At 45.9% G+C, this 27,159-nt stretch overlaps 1 protein-coding gene across 1 annotated transcript in view; it reads right to left on the bottom strand.

Annotated features, from left to right (window-relative positions):
* The window catches only part of LOC126269432 (inverted formin-2-like), a 479,426-nt gene that overhangs the window by 16,169 nt on the left and 436,098 nt on the right, over positions 1–27,159 (bottom strand). The window lies entirely within an intron of this gene.

Here is a 27,159-nt window from a genome sequence, read left to right as displayed (position 1 = left end):
AGGCGCTGGCGCCAGGCGCGGGCGCCCGGCGCAAAACAAAAAACAACAAACTAACGTCTCTTCCGGAGCTCGTATCCCGTTACTTGGCCACCCTTGTAAATATAGAACAAAACTGTCGAGCGTGTCCAAAACTTTTTAAACAGCTATATAATTCCACGGCCGTGACATATAAGCAGTGCTATGCTAACACCAAAATAAAAAGTCAGTTGCAGAAACAATAGACTTTGGAAATTTATAGACCCAAACACGGTAGTAAAAAAAAAAAAAAACAGCACTACCGACGACGAATATGCCTGTCCCGATTGTTACAGATCCGCTCACGTTAACAAATTAACACCGAATCCAGAGAAACTGACTCAACATCGGCTGTCTGAAACCTTCTCCCATGCAGCTGCATTCGCTTCACAGGCATTCAACCGGTTACCCAAAGGGTAGAATCGAGAAATACAGCCGGCCGGTGTGCCCGAGCGGTTCTAGACGCTTCAGTCGGGCATGGATGTGTGTGATGTCCTTAGGTTAGTTACGTTTAAGTAGTTCTAAGTTCTATTGGTCCGATGACCTCAGATGTTAAGTCCCATAGTGCTCACAGCTATTTCAACTATTTTCGAGAAATACAGTACCGTCCTCAGTGCAACGGAAGTCTATGAACACCTTACTACATCTGCATCTACATGATTACCTCGCAGTTAACAGTTGAGTGACTGACACAGACTATTCCTCTACCGCTCCACTCTCAAATATTGCGCGGGAAAAACAAACACTTGAATCTTTGTGTACGAGCTCTGATGATTTCAACAAAATATTTTCACACTCTGGGGGAAAAGCTGGTGATTGAAATATCACGAGAGGACCCTACAGCAACGAAAATCGCGTATCATAGCCGTGGTACTCTCTCCCTTGTCAGTGTCCTCCATCAGTCTTGTATGGTGCGGATCACACATCGCATAGCAGTAGTCCAGAAGAGGGAGAATAAACGAAGTGTAAGCAGTCTGAAGTGGGAAAAAAAATGGTTCAAATGGCTCTAAGAACTATAGGACTTAACATCTGAGGTCATCAGTCCCCTAGACTTAGAACTACTTAAACCTAACCTAAGGACATCACACACATCCATGCCCGAGGCAGGATTCGAACCTGCGACCGTAGTAGCAGCGCGGTTCCAGACTGGAGCGCCTAGAACCGCTCGGTCACAGCGGCCGGCAGTCGGAAGTGGAGATGGTTTCAACTACCATCACTGGATTGATGAGTTCGGTGGGGAGGGGGTTGCAGAACGTTGAGCGACGGACTGCGGCAAGGATTGCAGGCTTTCTTTGTATTATGATGTCATTTAACGCAGGGATAGACAACCATTTTCACCTACAGCCCACTTTTGCATCTCTGTTGCTAGTAAAATAATAATAATTACTTACCAAATATTTTATGTCACAATATTATGAAAACCTAATGAAAATATTTTTTAAATCCTTACCGCCAGCCGCCCACAATGAAAGCTGAACTGCCCACTAGTGGATGGTTAGGACCAGGTTAACTACTGCTACTACTGGTTTAACGGAACGCCCAACAAAGCGACAACAACAACAACAATAAATCGTTCACTGCGTAATGACTAATATGGCACCACACATTGATGCACCGCATTAAGCTAGCAGCAGTTGCAAAGAGGCACGGGTACTTTCTAATAACCACGGACAGGACCCGATAGAAATGAACCAACTTCAAAACAATGTGACTCATTTCCAGCCAAGGCAGCGATGACTAATGAAGGGCGAGATGGGAAGGGTACAATCCGACCTTCCTGTGTCCTGCGTACAGCTCGAAACGAACATTCTGCGGTATACAGAAGCTCCTTTTATCAATCAGTTTTCTCATTAACATTTAACTTTCAAAATAAATTAACGTAAGAGAATTATGCTGTGCAATTATGGTTGGACGTAGACAGTCCATCACATGGATTGCTGCTCTGCTTGTATCACCGAATAAAGGCTCGCGATTCCCATTATAGCAAATTTTAATGCAAATGACGTCGCTCGCCTTTGGGTAATAATAGCCTAATTGATCTTTTTTTCGTTCATGTTTAGTTGCTTTTTTTGTTCATTATAAGCATTGTAAATGTACTTTCATTTCTGCAACTTCTACTCCCTTTCTCTCTTAATCTGTAATGACTTCGATGGTTAATCGTCTAATGAAGATTTAACTAGATGGCTTACGGAATGTTGAGTCCGTTTTCCTTCCGATGGGAAGCTTGTATGTTGAGAGCTCTGACACTTCGCTGCACTACCAGTTACTAGTCAGGAAGGTTCCATTCATTTAACTTTACTTCAACCGTCTGACAGTGCTTTATGTATATGGAACACATCTATACGGCGGTTCTGTTTTCTCTACAACTGGCAAGTGAAGTGTTCTCAAACTGATATCAAACAATCATGTGCAACCTCCGTTGCTGCTGTCTTCGGTATTTTTGACTCTTTACAGTGATGTGTGTGAAACGCTGTGACATGGAAAAAAGTCTGCTGCTTATGTGTAGGCTTTAGGTTACAACTTGAGCAAAGTAAAACTGCTTTCAACACGAAGGTGGTCAGTGGTGCAATTAGCATTTTTCGCAGCAAGAAACCATTGCCAGAGTTAAAAGAAACGGAAAATAACAGGAAAAATCTTAGGAACGGCTGAGGCTTCAGCTACAGACATTGAAATCTGCAGGATGACAACCACTGAGTCTGGACAACATTTCTTCCTAAAGTAGCGTGTCACTAATAAGCGTGCCACTCCACTTATCTATTGCCGTAAGGTTTGGTTTCAGTATCACTACAGCTATACCTACGCAATAACAAATTTTGATATTTTCCTTGTATTCCACGCGTATCAATCTCGTGTTGTAGAACTAATCCTAGCAATACCGACGCCTTTTCGATTCTGTGTAATACCAAGGGGGCTAGCTTCAGGCCACGAAAAAAAAAGTCAAATGTTAAATGTGCTTAACTTGATAATAACATCCGTTTTAAACAGACTCTGATGTATAAGTGGGTTACAGAACCTGAAAATGCCTTTTAGCATATCTTAGCGATGCCCACGCACTTTCCGTAATCTTTACCCTGTGTGGAGTGGTACTTTATAACCACCAAGAAAGTTTTAAAAAATACATATTTCATTAACTGATGTTGATTTTCATTCGCAACGTACTTTTTAAAGTTATATAGGTCAGTAAGAAGGGTCCTCAAAATGGTTCAGATGGCCCTGAGCACTATGGGACTTAAAATCTGAGGTGGCCGGGGTGGCCGAGCGGTTCTAGGCGCTACAGTCTGGAACCGCGCCACCGCTACGGTCGCAGGTTCGAATCCTGCCTCGGGCATGGATGTGTGTGATCTCCTTAGGTTAGTTAGGTTTAAGTAGTTCTAAGTTCTAGGGGACTGATGACCTAAGATGTTAAGTCCCATAGTGCTCAGTGCCATTTGAAGCCATTTTTGAACATTGAACAACGAAGTGGGGCTCCATTATACGACCTCTTCCTATACTGGTAAACGAGGCGCCGGCTGCTCGCGTTACCGGAAGTACGCCGTACTCGCCGGCGGCGCGGCGCGTCCCGAGGCATTTCTGACATTCTGGGCCGGTGCCGGTAGCGGTAGCGGTGGAGCAGCGCAGGGCCCCGTGCCGGTTTTTTGTGCATTCCCCGTCTGAAATAGACGCCGCGGTGGCGGACGCTGCGGCGCGCCCTCGGCGCCGTCCCCGGCAGACGCCGAAGTCGACGACAGCCTGCGGCGCCCTCCAGCCTACCTGTCCGTCTGCCCATCTCCCGCACAGTGCTCACCCTACAGCGGCCCTCTTTAACAATTCTGCAGACCTTCGCGTCCGTTCCCGTCGATGGTAAAATCTTCCGAGTCGCTAGGCCACCTCATATTCCCCTTTCAACTTCTCCAGTACTAATCGTTTCGCCCCCTCTGTTGGGTCCTTCTTCGCGAGAGTGTTCTCCTGTCCCAGAGCGACAGAAAATTTGTGCCACTTCGTGGGAAAACAGCTTTTCGTAAGTGGAAGCGAGGTGACAAAAGTCATGGGATACCACCTAATGTCATGTCGGACCTCCATATGTCCGGCGTAGTGCAGCAATTAGACGTGGCACGAACTCAACAATTCGTCGCAAGTCACCTGCAGAAATACTGAGCCATGCTGCCTCTACAGCCGTCGTAAACGCGAAAGTGTGCACTAACTGGCCTCTCGATTTTGCCCCATAAATGTTCGATGGGATGTCGGGCGAGCTGGGCGGCCAAATTATTCGCTCTAATTGTCCAGAAGGTTCTTCAAAGTAATAGCGAACAGCTGTGGTCTGGAGACATGACATCGTTGTTTGGTAACACGAACCCCATGAATGGCTGAAAATGGTCTCCGAATACCCGAACATGACCATTTTCTGACCATGATACATGTAAACACAGCGCACACATTATGAAGCCACCACATCTTCCACAGCGCCTTGTTGACTTGGGTCCATGGCTTCGTAGGATCTGCGCCACACACGTATCCTACCATTAGCTCTTACCAACTGAAATCGGGACTCATGTGACCAGGCCACGGTTGTCTGCTGCCATAGCCCATAAACGCCAAATTTTGCCGCACTGTCCTAATAGATACGTTCGTCCTACGTCCGACATTGATTTCTGCGATTATTTCACGCAATGTTGCTTGTCTGTTGGCACTGACAACAGTATGCAAACGCTGCTGCTCTCGGTCGTTATGAAGAGGCCATCAGTCAAAAATGGTTCAAATGGCTCTGAGCGCTATGGGACTTAACTTCTGTGGTCATCAGTCCCCTAGAACTTAGAACTACTTAAACCTAACTAACCTAAGGACATCACACACATCCGTGCCCGAGGTAGGATTCGAACCTGCGATCGTAGCGGCAGCGCCGTTCCGGACTGAAGCGCCTAGAACCGCTCGCCCACAACGGCCGGCTGTGGTAAAGATCTAACAGAATATTTCTAATGAACTGCATTTCTCCCACCCCTTCCGTGCGCCCCTCTCACTCTGACATACTGACATCTGAGCACATTATACTATCTTGGTCGTGGGAAAAGGGGAGGAGGATCGGAAAGTGCGGAGCAGCAAGTAGAAGGATGTGCAGAAGAGTTCCAGAAAAATTCTATGAAGCTCAGCACTGGTAAATCCTTTCGCATGCCGAGAATACTAATTATGAACTAAAAAATTTATATAAGAATTATAAAGCCCAAAATTAATGTTTTCAAAAAATTGCTTGTTCCTGTCTATAGAATCCAAAGTTTTCTTCGCAGTCATCTGCTCATTAAATTGTCAAGATTCTCGAAGGATGGGGGAAAGAAGACGTGCATATTCTCGTAATGCAAAGTTATCAGTTTAGTGGACTATTTCACCAACAACAGTTGTTAACATTTTTCGCAATGTGTAGCAGACTGCAATGTCAACTCGCGAATGAAGTACTATTACCTGTCTTTCTAGTCGCCTCTGCAGTGGGTGTCATCAACGGCAAACAGTCTCGATGTCGTAACTTCAGCATCCATTGCTGACTGTTAATAAGACGTTCTCTGACTTGAGTGAGATAAGGGGACACGGCTCCTTCTTACAAGCAATTCATAAATGGACTCAGTAGATCAACTGGTCGGTACTTAATGACTGTAAACCCAGAAAACGGTGGTTGGACCACTTGAAAGATAGCCTCCAACTGATTTTACTGGCGAGGCTGGGCTATCAATACCACGGGCGTGCATCTAACTCCTGTAACTACAGTGTGTACAAATCAATTACACGGCAGTATATAAGTAACGACTTATGAAGCGATTAATGAACAGGGAGAAAAGGAGATTAAAAGCAATGTGTGTCTTTTCAGTTGTTATCAATACAGCACTAAGAGAAGCTGCGGAGCTTGTTATGTCGAAGTCCTGAGTCAGTCAGAACTTCGGTGAAGTCCGCAGCAACGACTACTACTTTTACAAACTCAGGAAAGACCGTCTAAATGGCGCAGATATGTGACTGCGGAGGCGTATTGTGCGCTTCCGGCGGGCAGCGGGCGCCACGGGCGTCGGGTACAGCGTTATGGGCGGCGAGATATCCGGCGGCGGCGGTGAATCAGCGCGAGGTGACGCAGGCAGAGGAAGGCACGTCCAGCGGCGTCCGCCGCGCCGTACGCTCGGTGCCCTGCGGGGGCGACGGCCCTGGCGACTACAGACCAACTGTCTGAAGCAAACACCTAGCATGGGGGAAGCTGCTCGCCTACTCGCTTTCCGGCGCTTCTACACATCCGCAGACCAGCTTACGGGTAGTGGTGGATGATACCTGTTCCACGACTAGTTGTTTCCTTTCCTGTTCCACTCGTAGATAGAGCGAGGGAAAAACGAGTTTGTATATGCTTCCATACTAGCCCTAGTTACTCGAATCTTATCTTCATGCTCCTTACGTGAAATATACGTTGGCGGCACTCGCATCATTCTGCTGTCATCCTCAAATTGCTGTAATCTAAATTTTCTCAAAATTGTTCCTCGAAAAGAAAGCCGCCGTCCCTCTAGGGGTTCCTATTCGAGTTCACGAAGCACTTGCGTGTTGTTCGAACCTACCTGCAACAAATCTGGCAGCCCGCATCTGAATTTCTGCAATGTCTCCCTTTAATCCGATCTGGAGCGGATCCCAAACACTCCAGAAGTAGTCAAAGATAAGTCGCCTTCTCTGCCACAATGCTCACAGGCTCGTTCCATTTCATATCGCTTTCCAGTGTTACGGACCGAGACTCGAACTAGGGACCTTTGCCTTTCGCGAGAAAGTGCTCCACCATCTGAGCTACCCAAGCACAATTCACGCCCCGTCCTCACAGCTTTACTTCTGCCAGTACCTCGTCTCCTACCTTCCAAACTTTACAGAAGCTCTCCTGCGAACCATGCAGAACTAGCACTACTACTAATACTGTATCCCAACATTATTGGATTATTTTCCCTAGTCATCCGCATTAGCTTACATGTTTCTGCATTTAGAGCCAGCTAAAATTTTTATCTGAGTCCTCTTGTATGCTCCTACAGCCACTCACCTTCAACACTTTGCCGCACCCACCACGGCTAATAACCGCACAGTGCTGCCGAAACTGTCTACCACATCTATCACATTTCCCTGGGACACTCCTGACGATATCTTTGTCTCCGATGAACACTCGCCCTCGAGGGCAACATACTGGGTTCTATTATTTGACAAGTCTTCGAGCCATTCATGTATGTGGGAACCTGTTCCATATTCTCGTACCTTCGTTACAGTCTGCAGTGTGGAACCGTACTACTTCATCCTCGTCTTCAAATCACAAAACAGGAAAGATTCCAAAAATGGTTCAAATGGCTCTGAACACTATGGGACTTAACGTCTGAGGTCATCAGTCCCCTAGAACTTAGAACTACTTAAACTTAACTAACCCAAGGTCATCACACACACCCATGCTCGAGGCAGGATTCGAACCTCCAACCGTAGCAGTCGCGCGGTTCCGGACTGAAGCGCCTAGAACAGCTCGGCCACCACGGCCAGCTGGAAAGGTTCCACACATTTTAGTATGCAGTCGATCCTTCTAAATCTGCTTACTGTGTTTATCTGTTGGTCTCCCTTTAAGATTTATATCCCCACACTTCCCTCCAGCACTAAATCGGTGTTCCTTCGATGTCGCAGAATGTCCCATCAATTGACCCTTCTTCTTGTCTGGTTGCACCACAAGTTTCTTTTCTCCCCAAACCGATCCAGTACCACCTCTTTAGTTATGTGGTCAATCCATCCAATCTTCAGCACCCTTCTGTAAAATTACATCTCAGAAACATCTATTCTCTCTTTGTCTAATGTGTTTATTGTCCCTGTTTCGCTTCTTTACAAGTCTGTACTCCAAACGAATACTTTTACTCCAAACGGAGATTTTCAGAAAAGACTTTCTTTCACTTAAATCTATATTCCATCTTAACAAATTTCTCTTCTTCAGAAACACTTGCCTTGCCATTGTCAGTCTACATTTTATATGCTGTCCACTTCCGCCGTCATCGGTTGTTTTGTTGCCCAAATAGCAAAACTCATTCACTACTTTAAGCGTCTCGTTTCTTAATCTAATTTCCTCGGCATCAGCTGAGTTAATTAAAGTACATCCCATTAGCTTTTGTTGATGTTCATCTTTTGTTCTGCTTTCAAGACACTGTCCACACCGTTCAACTGCTCTTCCAAGTCCTTTGCTGTCTCTGAGAGATTTACAATGTCATCGGCAAACGTTAAAGTTTTTATTTCTAGTCTCTGGACTTTAATTCCTTCTACATATTTTTCTTCGGTTTCCTTTACTGACTGTCCAATGTGTAGATCGAATATGCCGGCCGGAGCGGCCGTGCGGTTCTAGGCGCTACAGTCTGGAACCGAGCTACCGCTACGGTCTCAGGTTCGAATTCTGCCTCGGACATGGATGTGTGTGATGTCCTTACGTTAGTTAGGTTTAATTAGTTCTAAGTTCTAGGGGACTGATGACCTCAGAAGTTAAGTCGCATAGTGCTCAGAGCCATTTGATTTTTTTTTTTTTTTTTTTTTTTTTTTGTAGATTGAATAACATCGGCGATAGACTGCAACCCTGTCTCACTTCCTTTCACGCCCCTCGACTTTTGTAACTGCCGATAGGTTTCTTTACAAGTTGTAAATTGCCATTCACTCCTTTTGTTTTACCCCTTTCTACCTTTGTGATGGCAAAGAGAGTATTCTAGTGAACATTGTCAAAAGCTGTCTCTTAACTTCCGGTGGCCTTTTCTTAACCTATCTTCTAAGAGAAATCGTAAGGTCAGTGTTGCCACGTGTGTTCGTACATTTATCCGGAATCCAAGCAGATCTTCCCGGAGGTTGGCTTCTGCAAGTTTTTCCATTCTTAATCCTTCTGCATGTCGGGGTAAATGGCACTTTTTTCAGTACTTTTTCTGAAACGCAGGCTTTTGGAATTTTGTCGGAAAGGCGTAGCGCGATACAGGTGTATTACTTCGCTGTTCGTCAATCCAACTTGAGAACAATCTCAAACTGTTGACAAAAGCCGAGGAGTGGTTTATGGAGGGTTTTGTAAGCGATCCCTTTCGTGTGTCAATTACGGTTTCGTAGGGTTCTTGCGATAGGCAGGAGGACGAGCTCTGAGCCGGCTAATCCAAACGCGATCGCCGTGCTCGCAGATGGAGGGATCCACACGGCTTCCGTGTTCCAGGAAGAGGCGCAGAGCCCACTGCCAAGGCCAACATACCGACGCGGCGGCGTCGCCACGTGCGTTCACCCCTCCACCGGGCGCCGCCAGCCATTGATAAATTTACCGCGGCCGGTATTTTCGGGGGTTGTCCAATTTATACGGTAAACAACGCGGCCCGGCGCGGCTCGCTCATTTACTTGATGGATGCGCCGGCGCGCCGCGCGCCGCCGGAATGCAACCCGCCCGTTATTAATACAGCGCGCCGCTTCCTGCTCCGCGACAGCAGAGCGCGCGGCCACATTCCCGCCGGCCCGACGAGCGCCACTTGTTGGGAGTGCCCTCTGGCTTACGAAACAGCCTGCGCGACCCGAGGCAGCCGAGACGCGGATTCACGGAGCTGCTAGCCTGCAGGTACTCCGGCCTTCATTCTCGGGGATAAAGCCCTCCAAAAATTCACAGGCGTACCAAAAACTCCTTCATTATAAACTTTCGTTAAGTTTTCAGATAACGTAAGGAAATGCAGCCGGGTAACGTCGTCGACAACCACCGGTATTTCGACAGGAGCACTGCAGCAAGTCAGAGGTGTATGAGGAAATTTAAAACTTCGGTTTGCAGAGGGCCTCCAGAAAAGCACACACACACACACACACACACACACACACACACACACACACACACACACACAGTAAATACTAGCGCCATCACAAACTAAAGATGACCGTCAGGAGTCACCGATAATAAAATTAATAATCTACGCCTGTGGTAGCATTAACTCTGTCTCTTTTTTGACAACGGAGAGTGTGGTGTCACCGCCAGACACCACACTTGCTAGGTCGTCGCCTTTAAATCGGCCGCGGTCCACTAGTATACGTCGGACCCGCGTGTCGCCACTATCAGTGATTGCAGACCGAGCGCCGCCACACGGCAGGCCTAGTCTAGAGAGACTCCCTAGCACCCGCCCTAGTTTTACAGCCGACTTTGCTAGCGATGGTTCACTGACTAATACGCTCTCAACTGCCGAGACGACAGTTTAGCATAGCAATCAGCTACGTCATTTGATACGAACTAGCAAGGCGCCATATTCTTCTTGAATGTATTCTGAACCGATAATAATGTGAATCATGTACCGTCAAGAGCGAAGTTCATCATTAATGGATTAAAGTTAAGTATCAAACTAACTACGTCCACTTTCTGAATTCTCATTCCTTGTCATGTTCCAGACCTCACGTCAGTATAATTCTTCCCTTCTCACGTCAGACTGCGTGAGCTAAAACGCGTGCATTTCGCCTCCTCTAATAACACGGTGTTGGCTCTTCTGGCAACACAACAGAGAGAACAGGATTCTATGAAGAATTTAAACAAAAACCACCACCTATATTTATAAGAGTGTGTGTGTGTGTCCAACATTTCTCAAAACTGAAGTTTTAAATTCCCTTGCACAGCGCTTACTTTCCGCAGTTTTGCTTTGAAAATGGCAGGTTGTGCTCCTGTCGAATTATAGGCTGTTACCGACGACGTCGCCCCACTGCATTCCCGTAAATTATGTAAGCACTGTATGGTTCACATGGCTCTAAGCACTATGGGACTTGACATCTGAGGTCATCAGTCCCCTAGACTTAGAACTACTTAAACCTAACTAACATAAGGACACCACACACACACACACACACACACACACACACACACACACACACACACACACACACATTCATGCCCGAGGCAGGACTCGAACCTGCGACCGTAGCAGCAGCGTGGTTCCGGAGTGAAGCGCCTAGAACCGCTTGCCCACAGCGGCCGGCTAAGCACTGTATGCGCCGGGAGAAGCTCAGGTCTCACTTTCGTTGAGTTTATTAATATTACCAATCGATCGAGGAGTTGCAGTGGACTCGTATACAGTAGGGCGGTGGTTGATTTCCGTCCAACCAAGTTTGACGCGGCTTCCCTAAATCGCTGAAGGTAAATGTTGGGGAGGTTTCTTTGTAGAAGGCAAAGCCGACTACCTTTCTCAATCTGATTGTGATCCGCCTTTAAAGACATAAACTTACATTCATCTCCAAAAAATGGCTCTGAGCACTATGGGACTTAACATCTGATGTCAGCAGTCTCCTTGATCTTAGACCCACTTAAAACTAACTAACCTAAGGACAGCACACACATCCATGCCCGAGGCAGGCTTCGAACATGTGACCGTAGCGGTCGCGCGATTCCAGACTGAAGCGACTAGGACCGCTCGGTCACATCGGCCGGCCATCCATCCCCGCTTATACGCTGTAGACCACTGAAGTGCATAGCAGAGGATACTACTCTTTGTACAACTTTGTAGGATTTCATCTTCCATTCGCGTGTGTAAAGCGAGAAGAGTAAGCGCTTAAACATCTCTGTGCGAGCAAACACTGCCTGCCTCCTCTCATTGTTGACATGTGTTGTTAGTTCAAGCTGCTTCCGTAGTACTGCGCTGACGTCCTTTTACGCCAAGAATAAAATCAGTCTCTGAGCTTTCTGGACGTACAGTGTACGCGATCATTCCATTTCGCATCTCTACAAATTGTTATACCCAGTTTTATGTAGCGTTCCATATGAGACTCGTTGATATTGTAGTCTTAGCATACCAACTTCTATCGACTACACATTTTTACATTTCTAAACATTTAAAGTCATACCTGGTCGTCAACGACACATGAAATCACAATCCTGTTTTGTCTTCTGTTCAATACTTTACGTAATTAAAGTTCCACATGCTAGTAGGATGGAACCACACTTACGGTTGTCTTGTCGCAGCTACAAGTGTAATAAAGTCTTAAATGACACCGATTGCCTGTTACAGCCAAAGCCTGACAATTACCATCACGTTTAATTTATCATAGTATATAGTTTCATACTTCAACTCTTGCTGCAAGTACAGACACAAATTTTCCCCCCAGTAAGAACGTTTACATTTAAATGACAGAGGAACATACTTCAAGGACCTTCCGGAGAGTAGGCTTTAGCCCTCCAAAGACACCCCTACCAAGTGACGTATATTAAACAACAAAGAAAGCAATGTCGTAGCTCCATATACGATTTAATTTTCTTTTTCCGTTACACTTTATTATCGAGGAACAGACTCGCTCTAAATCTCCAAGTTAGAAAAGGTATCTATTGCAATCTCTCACTGAATGCTAAGTCCCCGAAGTATTTGATGACCGTTTGTTGCATATGCATCTTAGACAGTGGGATACAGGTCTCGTTTTAATGCAAACCGTTTTACAAATCTCAAAAATGAAGACAAATGTTTCGAAATGATCAACATGCAACCCCTAAAGTCGACTTGTACTATCATGGAATAGCTACATTTACATGAAACTATGTCAACTTTGTTTTATTCTACAAAGCGCAGCTATAAATAACTTGGATCCGATGTCAATTCCAATCACCTACGAATAATCTTATCGTTGCCCGATTTTTTGTTGCAACAAAAGACTCCAACGTTGGTCGCCCGTTCCGTACACACAGCCTATGCTGCAATATCACTATGAGTTGCAGCAAGTTTTGAAAATCGTATCTAACTAGATAACGGACCTTGGCTTTCCATCGGATCAATTAGCATCGTTTATCTGTCCAATCAACAAGTTTTCTGTTCTGTCTATCGCTGTGGGGGATAAGAGAGAGACAAGGTTCAAATTTTCGTCGTCGTCTCTCTGATAAGTTTCACAACGGATGTAACAAATTAGCCTTACCCATTGCGATTCGGCACACCACATGCAGAGGAATAAATAAATACAAGTGGAGAAGGAGCCTTGTTGAGAGAGACAGAGAGAGAGAGAGAGAGAGAGAGAGAGAGAGAGAGAGAGAGAGAGAGAGAGAGTTTATTGCGTAGAAAGATATATCAACTACTGCCGTGAACAATGTTTATCAATGTGTAATTGTATGAAGATTTTTGTTACATTTATTTATCAGGTTCCATAAACCATGCGAGTCAAAGCTACATGGTCATAGAACGTGAATGGATAATGTACAGAAGGTTAGAAAATTCATACAAAAATAATAAAACACGAGAAGTATTGGTGACAAGGTATCTGAATAAATAAAAAACTAGGGAGAAAAATCCTTGACTGGTGTGAGGAACTCCTACATGGAATAGAAAGAACGTACCAAAAGGAAACGTTTCAACTTGAGATGAATGCTTAGGGTTTATCACGCCATGTTTTCAGTTACGCTCAAACGTACAAGAAATGAAACCAGCCGAATAATGCACATCTTTCTGCCCAATGTTTAAGGAAGTGTTATCAAGTGCAAATAGTTTTGCGTCTAGCGTTCAATCATGAAGGTTGTAGTTTCTACTGGATGAACAACTGTCGTCAATAAGAAATCCCATGGAAGAGAATATGTACGAAAATAAGAGAATTAATTTTCTGAGATGCTGAACAACGGCCTACACGAAATACGCTAGTTGAGACTGCAGATCTTCCTGGCCGCCGTTTGCTGGGTTAGTAATATTCTTGATGTGTGAACAGAGTTTTATCGAAATATGAGACCACAGGAGATGATTGAGGAAGAGTAACCAAAGTAAACCAATCTTCGCGTTCCAGTGTCAGAAGCAGTGGACGTTATTTGTGTCGTAAGATTAATTTTCTGCACGAGATCTTGAACGTAATACTTCCGAGAACTCTTTTCGTTTACCGTCTGTTCTGTGAATTTAAGCCGGCCGCGGTAGCCGAGCGGTTCTAGGCGCTTCAGTCCGGAACCACGCGGCTGATACGGTCGCAGGTTCGAATCCTGCCCTGGGCATGGGTGTGTGTGATGTCCTTAGGTTTAAGTAGAAAACTTTTGAACCATTCTTATGTTTAGTGGAAGATCATCTTTTTCCTACTTTCCAGATTTGAAGTAAGCTATTGATGAGCTATTCCCTAGACCCATAATCTTCCAGTGTATGCAAAAGTATTGCATAGTTCACACAATCAAATGCTATTGATAGGAGTCAAGGAAGGCTGAGGACAAAAGACAAACAAATAATCCTGCTGGAGGATCATTATAGTAGAGCTTGAAAACACCGGTTGAGTTGTAAAGTATTATTTTTTTATTTTTCAGTGGATAGACTTTCAGTTTTAGGTTTTTTTTTGTTTTTCAGTGGGTAGACCACGAGCGGTTTCGGGTTATTGCATGCCAATCCTGAGGTGTGATAATTTTGCGCTGTGACCCAGAGAGTTCTGTGCAGTCGTTCGTGGTATACAGAGTCGTACACCCTCTTCGCGGCGCTCTGGCGCCACACCTAGTGATTGGCACGCAATAGTCCGAAATCCGGTCGTGGTCTAAGCACTGAAAAACAATAATAAAAAACCTTACAATTGAAAATTTGCATGCTCTACAAAAGACAGTGCTAAATATGTTTGGGATGGAGTTGAGATCGATATTGATATTCTACAGCAAGACAACTTTCTGAATGTACACCTGTTCTAAAGCGTCCGTCTTTATTTGTCAGATATACGAAGTCTCTTCACAGCCAGCCTTGCACATTTGTAATCCGAAACTAAGGACCACGACGGGCTGAATGATTGGAAAGAAAGTATTTATTAAACGTTCCGTTTCCCGTCTTCTCCCAGCATAAACTACGAAATCCCGATGCTGACAGGGAATAAGCAACAAAGCCGGCGTGGAATGCGGGGGAGGAGGGTTGGGGTGGAGGTGGCCCGGCGGTCCCACCCCCGCCAGCTGCTGCTCGTCTGCCCGCCTATATTTACGCACAGTGGCGGCGGCGCGCTACGGGAAACCTCCGTGTACTCCGTAGTTGCGGGAAGGCGTCGTAGCCGCTCCGTCAGCGACCCATCCGGTTGCCGGCCCAAGCAAAAGACCGCCGGACGTCAAGAATCCCGAGAATCTCTGACCACAGCCAAACTGCAAGTCAAGCTGTGTACGAGCGTCAACATCGTTCTGTGTAATGAGGAGCGCCGGATCTCTGGAAAACTCATGTCTGTGGGACGGGACCATATTTATGCCTGTGACTAACACTGCAGTTCTTGTTACTTTCTAACTGTAAGGCGGAATCTTAGAATATCGACAGTAGCACAATAAGCGCCTGAGTGAGGCCACGTACTGGATGCACACTAACTGCTTTTCATGACTTCATAATCATGAAGAAGTACAGTAATACGAAACTAGTGTGAATAGCCAGGAAATCTGGCCCGTAAAAAACCATTTATCCTTAATTCCGATACTATACTCTCCCCGATGAATGTAAATGCCCGTGCAAAATATTTAATAAAAGCAATTGTCGTAATTTTGTGAGATTATAATTTCATGATACACGCTATAGATCGGAGGTTATTATAACGTATTGCAAAACATTTCAAATTGTGTGTGGTGGATGGGAATTTATGATCTCTTTCTTAGAGATAACTACCTACGTCGGCAACGGGAAGACCAATCCTAATCACTGCTTCAGCGGAAGACTTTTGCAACGCTTTGGAAAGAGAACTTAGTGGGGTGTAGTTGAATGTTTCCGGTACATGACACGTAATTATCATTACTGAATGAGGCAGAATCCTGTAAACCCTAGAAATTTGCAGCGTATTCGAAACTTCATAACCCAGTCCAGATATTTATCAGATTCAGAAGAGACTCTTCAGTAACGCAACTTACAATTAGTGCGTCAAGTTCCGATTGGAGATGGACTAGGGATGCATACATCCAGCGGGTGATCATCTTTCACACGACTGTAATACACAGATGCTCTTCTAAAGCAATTCCAAGAAATCGAGATTTAAATTTTCCCCTTCCTGTTGAACACAGTACGAAACCACGAGCCGTCTACTATCGGTGCCATCCACCAAATACGATGGCGATTCACCAATCGCTTTGAAGGTCGTGATAACGCCTACATTTCAAAAACTTAGGTAATGGTATCTTTCAAATATACAGTAACGGACGAGGATCCTGAGCAGCTATCAACTGTTGAATAACAGCACTCTGCTGTCAAAATAGAGGTGTCAGAAACGCAACAAGTAGGAAAGCAGGCAACCCCGACCCACTCCACGAACAGGGGACACACCTGATTTCTACTGATTCTGCGAAAACAGTATAAATGCAGTGTAGATTACTCGAAGCCGTTATAAGCCTGGTATAGTTCCACTGTAATTAGCACAATGATGTATCAATAAATGAATGTTGTTGCGGATTATGCCGCCCCACGATTATTATTATTATTATTATTATTATTATTATTATTTGATCCTTCGTGAAGAAACATGATTAGTTATTGTGATACAAATGTTTGATATGGCAGATTAGGAAACAAATGATGAGACTCGAACTATAGACAGACTTCTAGTGTGCCAGATAGCTGATTGCAACTACTTCACTGCTCGACAATTTGCGCTTCCATACAGTATGCAACAGAATCTAGGCACGTTTAACATCGATTTCTTTAAAAGGGTTGCGAACCGCATCGTATTACAGCAAAATTTCTTACATCAGTGTATGCACTACACCGCTGGGTGAATACATCCCTCGTGAGTAATATCTGACAAGCAGGTCATGTGAATGCTTACCCCGCTTCTGTTGTCATGCTGTACTCAGGCGGATCCATGCAGAAAGGCCTCAGTTATGTGTGGTGTCGTAACGAATGTTGCGCACTGAGTGTTTCTGCCCCGCGGCGTTACAGAGGTATGAACGCAGCCCCAAGTTCGCCGCGCCCACGCGGGCACCGAACCTCAGGTGACGTAACTCCCACATTCGCCAGATGGCCGTTACCGGGAATGGAGAGCCGTTGACTGGTTATCTCACCACCAAAATAAGCTCTTGCTACCGTTGGCGGACGAGGCGTGGCTGCTCACAAGAAACGTGGGGAGTTCCATTCTTGAAACGTCAGCGAACCGTTTCCAGTACTGTACGTTAGAACAGCCAAAGCGCCCATGCGGAGAGACAAAACTGGTTGCATCGGGTTGCAGACAGTCATCGTTAACATGATGCAACTGCTGAGGTACGAAAAAACAGAACTGACTATGCATCATGGACCTAACTGAAATCGTCGACCTGTTTGTTAGTTTAACGACGTAAATTCTTACAATTGCATTCTTTCTCAGGAGGCATTATGCACAAGCGGCTCAGCGCTAGAAATATTGTTTGAAAGAGAAGTGACAGAGAAAGGAGTAAAAATAACATTACTGCCTGTAGCCAGTACTATTTTGTGCCCAAAACGTCTAAATTGTACACATATTCACCATAAAATTCTAGCGATAAGTGACCTAATGCGACGTCGCGCCCAGCCGCAGAGAACTGGTGCCAAAAATGTGACCAAAGCTGCAAAGGCATAGCTGATACTCGTCGGGAAAGAAGACCATCGACATCGACCCCGCAGGGAAGTGTTCAGGCAATCGAGGAAGAACGCCGGGAAGGGGGGGGGGGGGGGGGGCGGACATTTTACAATGATGAGGACGTTTGCACGGCGGTTCTTGAACGGTTACATGACCACGGAGTGGATTTCTATCGTCTAGGAATTGAAAGGTTGCCGGAACGTTCTGACCGTTGTTTCTAGATTTTGTGACTATGTTAAAAAATAGTGCCATATATCCGTGTCACTTTAACTGTAGTGCAGTCTTCAATAGAAGTTCCTTGACCTGCGCCGGCCGGGGTGGCCGAGCGGTTCTAGGCGCTTCAGTCTCGAACCGCGAGACCGCTACGGTCGCAGGTTCGAATTCTGCCTCGGGCATGGATGTGTGGGATGTACTTAGGTTAGTCAGGTTTAAGTAGTTCTAAGTTCTAGGGGACTGATGACCTCAGAAGTTAAGTCCCATAGTGCTCAGAGCCATTTGAAACTTTCTGAATCCTGACCTGCCATAACAGTTAGCAACTTACTTTTTGAAATTCCCTCGTACGAGAGGAAAAGTCACTACGCAAATTGAATAGTTGATGCAGTCAACCCGGTATTTGTCTGATGAAAGGCCATGGACACAGTGCCTCGTCATCCATTCATAGCACATACACCATTCCTCATCGCAGGAAAAACTTTCACTTTATAGCCACTTCACAGCCAACCGCAGCTGCAGCTATTGTAAGCAATGTCAGTGAGTATACTAACGGTTTTGGCCTTCTATTGGGACACCAATCTGAGTTCCTACAGCACTACGGAAAATGCGTGGAGCCTTATCTATTGGAAGAAGAAAATCTAAACAGTTACTTTTTGGCGTTATCGACAAGGTTCACTGTTTATGATGTAACACTCAAGAACCTGACTGCTATTGTCTCCAAGGTATACTTTGATTCCCATTTTGAGTAGAGATGAGTGGAGCTGCAGTTGTAGGAGGCCCAAATCGCAATTGTTCACACGAATTTCGCGTGCCGGATAAGAGCTTTCTGCGTAGTAACCCAACATGCGAAGCTATGGACTTTGATCACTAGTTTAGTGCTTGAGCACCGAGTCCTGTCTGAGGTTGAAGTACTACAGTGAGTCAGTTCCCACTCTTCCCTTACAAGATGAAATAATTAATTAGTTCCCGTCGGTCTCCGAGGAATGCAATTCGCAGAAGCAACTCGGCAAAGCCGGAAGGAAAGTGAATCATAACTGGTGAGAAGATTGTTGCTCGTTAGACAAAGTAGAAATTCCGGTTCCTCCTGTTAATGTACCTATTTACCGCCCCTCTTCTTTAACATCGTGGCTTTGGTATAGACTTCACAATTGTGGTTTGGAGTCGAGTATTCACAGCAAAACAGGACGGTGTTGGCGTCTGGGAAAATCACTGAACACCGTCCTGCTTCTTTGCAGTGTAGCAAAACAGGCGTCTGGGTTTTAGCCTCGGGCCCATCTAGCTGAGTGGAATGTCCTTTTGTCCTTCTCGTTGAAAAATATGAAAAGATGTTCCATTTCGACGCATACCGATACCTTCACACTTTCTTCGTTCGTGATTCTGTAGCCTCATTGTGTGTTATGGTTATTGAGATCTCCAATTAGTACTTCCAGATGTTGGATATTTTGAGCAGCTTCTTTTAGATGTTCACAGTCTCTGTGTTGGCGACTTTCCTCCTGATGGTATAGATGCTATTTTCCGTTTTTGTTTGGGTATCTGTTACGTGTTGCATATCATTCCTGATGTGTGTTGCAGATCCATAGCTTGAGTGATACGTAGCTGCAGCTAACGTATAGCCAGAGATCTTACAACAGGGATGAAGCTGCGTGTTATCTGAGCAGCGAGTTTCCTACTGTAAAACAACGTCCACTTATTTTCAGTCAGTATTTGAGTGAGACAATCACTTTTTGCTCTGCTTATGCCCTCTATATTTAGTTGCAAGAGCCGGAGGGTATTCCTTAAATTCTTTGTCAAGCAGTTCTGGGGAGAACTATTTGGTTCACTGCTACGTATCCTCTAACAGCTGATATAATTATGAATCGCCAGCGGCCCAGCAGCCTGTATCTGTAGACTATTTAACCGTACCTTAGTTAAGTTGTTCGGGGTACACCGCTAGGATGCTACTCTACTGTCTCCTGGATGAAAACTTTTGATATTCACCTATAACCAACTGCTTGCAAATATTTGAAGCATTTTCCTATCTGTTACAACCGTAAACTTCAGAATATTTATTCTGTTTGAAAAAAATTACCTTTGTTCTTGTATGTGTAATTCATCCAAGTGCTTTTTCTAATTTATTCTATTCGCACGGATAATGTCTTATTGACTTAATTTAAGACTTTCTTAATCAGGAATGAATGTAATTTTTCTATCCGTTCTTATGTATATTTTACTACCATTAACACCATCGCTGTTCAATGCAAGTAATGTATCCTTGATACCGTACGAAATAAATAAAAATTCGGTTACATGGAATCCACTTTCGTTAGAAGTAACGAACTTATCGTCTCATCGACTAAGTCGCAGCGCTTTGAAGAAATTTTCACGACTGACCTCTTTTAATTAAGCACGAAAGCTTAGAAGACGGAGTGCGGCCATCTTCAAATAAAATGCCCGAGACCTCGGTGGCCAGTTACGGGACCGGGAGGGTGAATGCAGCTAATGACGCACCGCTCGGCCTCATGCAGCATTCGTTGAGGCTGGCAGCCGCCGCGGCGCTTCCTGCCGGCGCACCACAGTGTGGCCTTTGTTGCCGGCTGCGGATCACCTTGGCAAAGGCCGTGTCATTTCAGTCGAAACGCTGGCGGTTCGCTGCGGCTGTCGGCTACGTGGGAAAGCGAAGCAACGGCTCGGAAACCACTACACCGCCTCAGTATGAAGAGAAACCGTAACGAGAGATACGCAATTAGGGTGACCAACTCCCCCGTATTTCCTGGGATCACCCGTATTACGACAATACTTTTTAAAATCCTCCTGGCACCCTCCTCTGCCGCCTGTTTCTCCCATATAGACTGTTTAACCAGAGCCTTATGACCACCGACATACTAACAATATAAACCTGTGCAGGCGATAGCAACGTCACCTGGCGACGAATGACACACGCACGGTGCACTTTAGTAGGGAATGTGCTGTCCGTGTGTAGAAAGGGGAAGGTGCGCGATCTACCTGTTTGATCGAAGGCAGATTATGATGGCCCGGAGGCTCGGCACGAGCATTTTGGAACCTGCACGACCTGTCGGGTATCCGAGTGGTGTTGTGGTGACTGTCTTCAACAGCTGGTGAAACCACGTCCAGGTGTCATGGGGCTGGGGGGTTGGGCGGTTGCCCCGATTAAAGATATCGGACGTCGTAGTCTGGGTAGACTGGTGAAACAGGACAGGCGGCAAAATGTAGCGGAACTAACATCACACTTCAGTGCTGGGCAGAAAGTGCGTCGGAACACACAGTGCACCGAACACTCCTAAGGACGAGGCTCCACAGCCGACGACTCATGCATGTGCTAATGTTAACATTCACGACATCAGCAGCTACGATTGAAATAGGCACGCAATCAGCGGCACTGGGCGTTTTCGCAGTGGCAGAGCGTTGCATGGTGTGATGAATCCCGGTATCATCTTCATCGTGCTCATGGGAGGGCGCGAATCCGTCTTCCTCCAGGGCAACAGCGACTGAGGCAAGCTGGCGGCGCCGCGCGAGTTTAGCCGAGCCGTCCAAGGCGCTGCAGTTCTGGACTGAGCGGCTTATCCCGGCGAAGGTTCGAGTCCTCCCTCGGGCATGAGTGTGTGTGTGTTTGGAGGAGGAGGAGGAGGTTAGTGTTTAACGTCGCGTCGACAGCGAGGTCATTAGAGACGGAGCGCAAGCTCGGTTTAGGGAAGGATGGGGAAGAAAATCGGCCGTGCCCTTTCAAAGGAACCATCCCGGCATTTGCCTGAAACGATTTAGGGAAATCACGGAAAACCTAAATCAGGATGGCTGGAGAGGAGACGGGATTGAACCGTCGTCCTCCCGAATGCGAGTGTGTGTTTGTCCTTAGGATAATTTAGGTTAAGTAGTGTGTAAGCTTAGGGACTGATGACGTTAGCAGTTAAGTCCCATAAGATTTCCCACACATCTGAACATTTTGAACAAGCTGGCGGCGGCTCCATTATGCTCTGGGAAACATTCACATGGGCATCCGGGGGTTCAGTGGAGCTCGTGCAAGACGCCATGACTGACAAGGAATATCGTACACTGTTGCAACCCACGTACACCCCTTCATGACGATGTTTCCCGACCGCAGTGGCACTTTTCAACAAAATAATGCGCATTGTCAGAAGGTGTTCGAGGTACACAGTGGATTGTCAGAAGGTGCTCGAGGAACACAGTGGCGAGTTCCAATTGATTTGCTGAACACCACCCCTCGCACTCCCCCAATTCGGAAGGTCTGATCCCCTATCGAAAAAATTTGGGATATGATTGAAAGTGGTGTCAGAGCTCATCGCCCATCCCCCCCCCCCTCTAGAATTTACTGGATCTAGGTGACTTGTGCCTTCGTATGTGGTGCCAGCTCTCTCCTGCGACCTAACAAGGCCTCATTGGTTCCATATCACGACGCGTCGCCACTGTTATCCGTGGCAAAAGTGGACATATCGCCTATTAGACAGGTGGTCATAATGTTCTGACTGACCAGGGCATTTCATCAGTGATCACTGTTACAAATATTAATCCAGCTAAGTGGGCTGCTATCGATAGTTCAAATTCCCTGACGGGCAGATCTCGAAAAGTTGCCGTATAATAATGGTTGGTTGGTTGGTGAAGGAGACCAGACAGCCTGGTCATCGGTCTCATCAGATTAGGGAAGGATGGGTAAGGAAGTCGGCCGTGCCCTTTCAGAGGAGCCATCACGGCTTTTGCCTGGAGTTATTTAGGGAAATCACGGAAAACCTAAATCAGGATGGCCGGACGCGGGATTGAACCGTCGTCCTCCCGAATGGGAGTCCAGTGTCTAACCACTGCGCCATCTCGCTCGGTCCGTAGAATCGATACTATTTTCGACAATAGTTTTTTTTCTGTTCGCGTTTCTACGGAAATAAGGTGGTTTTTCTCAATGGAATGCCAGCAGCAGAGACAATGACATAACCTACGTATCTGGAGGGCGAATTTTTACTTGTTTCTCGATCTGTAATGGCAACCCACGGATGTGCTCTCCTCGCACCAAACGGCAGCTATGTCTTAAATCAAAGGCGCGTCTGTAATAACCGCGCTGTCGACGGGGCTTAAACAAGACCCGTATGGGGAAGGTGACTAGTGAGTGCACTTGACAGTTGTCAAAGTTGTGAGGCTGTTGCGCTATAGTTGTTAAATAAATTGCGTAATACACGAAGTTCTTAAATTTTTAGACGAGTGCTTTTCAAACGACGCCATCTCTCCACCGCAATTTCTTTTTAGTTATGCTAAGGCATTCCAGTTTCTTTTAAGTCGTGCTAAAGCAAAGTACGAAGCATGAAGAAAACAAATTATTAGCGAATAAAGTTGTTTTCTGTATTTATTATTAATGCAATCCCGAGAATCTGTAGCACATTACAAGAAGGGGTGACAAGCTATACTAGGATGAGGGTGGAGGGGTAACATTACTGTAGACTACCCTCCCCTGAACCGATGCCAGAATCCACTCGTGGTATTCCAGACCTGTTTCGGAAACACTCTACGCATTATGCTATGTAGACCGTTCGCAGGAGCAGTGTGTCTCTTATGTATATTTCACTGATTGTTCTACTGGAAGCTAAAAATTGCTGCACGCTCTTCTACGCTAGATACACCGAGGTGTCGGAATAACTCAGGTGTTAAAGGTAACGAAATTACGGTATAACTATCAGGTAAACGTAACTCTTAGCGAAAACATATGGATATATTTTTTCGGTCAACAAAAGAGGTAAGAAAGCTGTCAGTCTTACTCGTGACGATCTTATGCAACAGCGATAACGGGTTACTGAACTCTTGACCTAGAATGTTGCACTGTGTAGAAAAAAAACATGTTACAGAGTTTAAAAGACTCGAGAAGGCTAGCTTGTACAGATTATGGTGGCAAATTTGTGATAAACGAGAGAGAATAGCGCATGGCTAGCTAGATGCTGACTGACCGAGAACACGTAACACGACGTAACGGCGACAAATAAAAAAAAAAAAACCTGTGGAGGCGGCGCGTGTGACGGCAGAGTCGCGGGTGGGGGGCAGGTGTGCTTCCAGCCGTCCTCCACGCCTACCGGCCGCTCGCCGCCACCGCATAAGCCAATGCTTATTACACTTATAACGTCGCACACGTGTGCACCACGGAGTTCACTGGCGATATTGTTACTAACCACACCATACAAGCACTGATATCCTGTTTACACTAACCTTTCCTATAATGTGATAACCGATCTACGAAGTGCAGTATTTTGTATTTTATGACTTGCCCGGGATTAGCACAACAATGTACGGAGCCGATGTCAGTCGTTGGCTTTTAATCACCTTGGGTATTAATGGCCGACACATTACGACACCAGTTTTTTGTCATCGGCAGTAGCACCATTCCTGTTGGCTAATATCACATTAGCGAAGTCTAATTCGTCAATCGAGGATTGAATGGGAGTTACACGCCACTCAACAAACAAATGGTTCAAATAGCTCTGAGCACTATGGGACTTAACATCTGAGGTCATGAGTCCCCTAGAACTTAGAAATACTTAAACCTAACTGACCTAAGGACATCACACACATCCATGCCCGAGGCAGGATTTGAACCACTCAACACAATATTGAAGACGAAGTAGTCTTAAATCATCTGTTTTCGTGTTTATAGAACGACTGTAGTTCTTACGATAAAATGAGCTGCAACTAACCATGTTAGTGGTGCTATTTATTAGGAAAACAATGTCTTCTGTACAGTTGCCTGTAGAGCGTAATCTATACGTAATTTTAACCTCAAGATCTGATGATGAAAGTATCGGTTCGAAACCGGTAACGGCGCCATATCTTCTTCATAAGTAGCACTATTAATCGTAGTTGGTTGCAGTCTACTTCGTTGTACGGATTAAACTGTATTTTTATACAGCCACGGTCGCAACGTCAGTCATCGACAAATATCCGTCATAGAACGACTGACAACAGCGATTGGATACGACCTATTACACCTCATCTTAATTCGAGAATATAATCGATATATTCATTGAGAATCAACGAAAAATTTTAGCTCGTGCAACTTTAAGTTCTAGCATTTATTCTACTGCAAAAGCGCATATACGGAAGAATACACAATGGAGCGGTTTTTAACGCTTTACTGAAGCCTACGGCTCCTCTTTCATAACAAAATAAACGTTGTTAGCGTCCGCAGACGAAAATGTAAAGCGTAAATGTGACGAAGGACCATTAATTTAGGAAGCGGTATAACGGTTAGGATCGATTTAGATTCTAATGAATGGCGACAGCTGAGATAATCACGTGTTATTCACAAATAGGTTAATATTTACCATGTCAAAATATATATAATTGCCGTTTAAATGGCGCGCTAATGACAGCTGAGTCCACTGTCGCACTGTTCTCACCATAGTCCCGCGAACCTACCGTTAAGTGTCCCCGGAGTGGTAGCCTACTCACCATTGTGCCTCAGACACCAATATCTGCAGAGAAGCCAGCACCCTCCAGTGACTCGGTCGAATGTAGCGGCCGAACAAAAGTTTAAGTACTCAGAACGAAGGACAAGCCGCGTGCCACATGCCCATAAATTTCTTGGTGCTACTTTCGAAACGAGGCTATATTCGGGCCAACACTAACAAACGCGTGCCATTGATGATGATCCGATGGCCAAAAGTGTCAAGAAAATTGAGACGATCGAAACCGAACCACACATTTTAAAGGAGCAATCTGATTCCCTGAGCTGACTCGTTGGTCACTATACGAATATTTTTCTATTCGTGACAGAAGTGATGAAGACCCTTGCACTGTCCGAAGCACGCAGCGGCTGCTGTCGCAGATGTTGCTACTACAACGCGCGTTTGGTCTCTCTGCGGCAGGCGTCAGTGGGTGGAGTGACGCAGACATGACTGACCTCGGCGTGTGGGACGCGCCTCGCGCCGGCATGGGTCCGCGCTGCCGCCGCCGCCGCCGCCGCCTCTCCTGGACTCGCCGCCACTGGAACTGACGGCGCCCACCCACGCACGACCACCTGCTGCTGCTGCTGCTGCTGCTGCTGCAGCGAGGCCGACGGGCCCCCGCTCTCCTCTCGCTCTGCCGCTCTCAATAACACCGGCGCCTGTTTGTTTGCCTACCTGCGCCTGCTGACCCGCTGCGCTCGTCCACAGCGCTCAGCCATGATGCAAAATGTAACCCAACGAGGGCGCTTGAGTAAGCCTTGGCCATATCAGTCCCATTATACAGACAGACAGATAAACAAACAATTACAATTGCAGAAAAACTGGATCATCTATTCCATAGAAATAGCTTCTCAAATTGAGCAAGTCAATAATGCGTTCGTCCACCTCTAGCTCATATACAAGCAATTATTCGGTTTCGCATTGATTGACAGAGCTGTTGGATGTCTTTCTGAGGTATATCGCTTTAGATCGTCAAAATCGCGGGCTGGTTTTAGGGCCCTGCCGTAATGCTCCAAACGCTCTCAAATCGGAGAGATCTGGCGACTTTGTTGACCAAGGTAGGTTTTGGCAAGCATTAATTCTCCTATGAAATGATATGGCATCTCAGACCATCACTCCTGGTTGTCGGCCCGTATGGTTGGCGACTGTCCGGGACATCTCAAGACTACTCTTTGCTGGTCATTAGGGCTGAGTTCTAAGCAGTTTTCATCACTCAACACAATTCTACTCTAATCAATGAGATTCGAGGCTCAAGACGTGTCTGGAGATGACCCGGACAGTGGTGGGATACGAACTTCACTGTCGCCCTCCAGATACGTCTTGCGTGCTATTTCGTTTCATAGCAGGACCCCTTTGGTTGCCATCCTGAGCACCCTTACAGCACAGCAATACGTCGACGTTATTCTATGCCCGTTTCGTTGCCGTTCATGGCAAGTCCTTCTGTGCTTACATTTCAACAAATTAATGCCCGCTTGCATACGGCGGCAGCCTCTATTGTTTGTCTTTATGCTCGCCAAACCCTGCCTTGAGCAGCAAGACTGATAACGTCTGGAGCATTGTCAGGGCTCTGCAACCATCTTGGGATTTTGACGATATAAGGCGCCAATTGGACATAATTTGGCGCTATATCCCACAGAAGGACAACCCGCAATTCTATCCATCAATGCCAAGCTGAATAACTGCTTGCATAAGGGCCAGAGATGGACCAACGCATTCTTGATTTTCTTAATCTGTGAAGCTATTTCTCTTGAATAAATCAGCCATTTTTTCTGAAGATGTAATGACTTGTTTGTCTGTACACGCACATCAAATCTGACGATTTCCATCCCATTCCGAAAATTTATTTGTGGTGTATATTTTTTAAATTTTTTTGTCACCCCCTTTCCCCAAGAGAGCACATGGTCGCTCTGGAGCGCTATAGACGGTGTGGGAGTGTTACCATGCAGCCGTGTAAACCTCTACCGCTGGCGTACATCGTGACGGTGAAGTCGCGTATATTAGTCGATTGGCTGCATGGATGGATTGAAGTGATAATGACAGACGGGAGATATCGTGTTAT

The sequence above is a fragment of the Schistocerca gregaria genome, chromosome 1, assembly GCF_023897955.1.
Source record: "Schistocerca gregaria isolate iqSchGreg1 chromosome 1, iqSchGreg1.2, whole genome shotgun sequence".
Taxonomy (NCBI): Eukaryota; Metazoa; Arthropoda; class Insecta; order Orthoptera; family Acrididae; genus Schistocerca; species Schistocerca gregaria.
Note: the sequence above shows the minus strand (reverse complement) of the source record. Positions and strands in the feature narration are given on the sequence as shown.